The sequence below is a fragment of the Cicer arietinum genome, chromosome 2, assembly GCF_000331145.2.
Source record: "Cicer arietinum cultivar CDC Frontier isolate Library 1 chromosome 2, Cicar.CDCFrontier_v2.0, whole genome shotgun sequence".
Lineage (NCBI taxonomy): Eukaryota > Viridiplantae > Streptophyta > Magnoliopsida > Fabales > Fabaceae > Cicer > Cicer arietinum.
The window spans coordinates 44,028,379-44,030,235 of record NC_021161.2 but is presented as its reverse complement, the minus strand read 5'-3'; the positions used below and the strand labels follow the sequence as shown (position 1 = coordinate 44,030,235).

Genomic DNA, 1,857 nt, shown 5'->3' with positions numbered 1-1,857 from the left:
AATTACAATAACGTCTTACATATAAAGACAAAAATAATATTATTTTGTAGATAATTTTAAAAACTGTTTTTCAGAACCAAATTAAGATAAAAAAATAAAAATAAAATAAAAAATCTTTAGCTAATGAATCGGATGTCAAATGTGTCATTGATGGGCCGGGTCCAAGAAGTATAATGTTGTAGAGTGCTAATAATCATGTATTTTTAATTTAAGAAGACTTTTATTGTTTTCAATAATGATGGCAACTCTATGTTTCAAACTATTCTAAATTTTCGAGACATCAATTGCAATAGCAGGTTACTTCACTGCAAACCTTATAAATGGGACCACGAGAGTGACGAATGACAAATCTAAGAATGTTCTCTTTTGTTTTAGGATTTAGAATAACATGAATTATGTGGTAAAAAATTCTTCCTTTTTTTTTTCTTTCAAATTTATAATATCAAAAATTATTAAAACGGTTACAGAATAGAGGCTAAGGATGGTAGTGGACAATTTAAAACGGTTACAGAAGGTATTAACTCGTATCCTCAAAATTATCAAGGAAGATACATTATACATGTTAAGGCTGATATCTACACTGAATATACTACTATTGATGATAGCAAATATCACATTTTCATGTATGGTGATAGTCCTACAAACACCATTATCACCGGACACAAGAACTCTCGTGAAGGACTTGAAACATCTAAAACCGCCACATTCTGTAAGTTAACCTTTAATTCTCTCAAAAATTGTCTCTCTACTTTCCTAAAAATTAACAGAGAACAGAGAGTTATATTGTTTGAGAAGATAGAGAAAAATTAATAGAGATTTTTTAACATTAATCTAGTATGTTTATTAGATATATCACATTATGTTTGTTTATTATGTTTGGTTTAAAGTGTTATCGTGTTAATTAAATTAATTGAGACGAGAGAGAAAATAAATCAAAAAATTGCTTGGAAACATTTAATACAAAATTTGGATTATATTGATTTAACAAAGTAAATGAAAAATATATGTGATCTCTAACTTGTTAATTAACTCTATGTGAAGATATTGATGAAAATGTGCTTGCAGCCTTCTTGGGTCATAATTTCATTGCCAAGTCAATTGCATTTGAAAACACTGCTGGCCCAGAAGGTGAGCAAGCAGTTGCACTTAATGTCGAAGGTGATCGATCAGCATTCTTCAATTGTATATTTTGCGGTAATCAAGTCACATTGTATGTAAACAATGGTCGTCAATTCTACTGCAACTGTGAGATCTACGGAACCATAGATTTCATCTTTAGTCAGTCAAGTACTACCTTGATCCAGAATTCTTTGATTTGGGTGAGGAAGCCCTCTCATGGACAACAAAACGTTGTGGTGGCTGGTGGTACGTCCGAAAAGACGATGGACACTGGAATAGTCCTCCAAAAGTGCTTTATCAAGCCAGACGATGATCTCTTACCAGATTGGTTGATGGTGAAGACTTATCTTGCAAGGCCATGGAAGGAATTTTCGAGGGTAGTCTTCATTAACAATTATATTGGTGATTTAATTCAACAAGATGGATATATGATTTGGAATTTTACTGAACCTAACACTAAAAACTCGTACTTCGCTGAGTTTAAAATCATTGGATCGGGTGCCAATGCTAGGATAAGGAATAAATGGGTAAAAGGTATCATTACCAAGAATGAAGATGTTAGATTCACCGTTGTACCGTGGCTTAATGCCACAACTTGATTGCCTTTCAATGGCATTCCATACGATTCTGGCTTTTAAACTAATTAATTATTAGGCATTTGCTATTAATTTACTATTTTCCATATTAATATTACAATTTATATTTTCATTTTAATCATTGTAGACATTGTGTATCAAT

The 1,857-nt window shown here is 31.6% G+C and overlaps 1 pseudogene; it reads left to right on the top strand.

Moving 5' to 3' along the window:
- The first annotated feature begins 341 nt into the window (after positions 1 to 341).
- Positions 342 to 1,757, top strand: LOC105851655 (probable pectinesterase/pectinesterase inhibitor VGDH2; annotated as a pseudogene).
- The last annotated feature ends 100 nt before the right edge of the window (positions 1,758 to 1,857 follow it).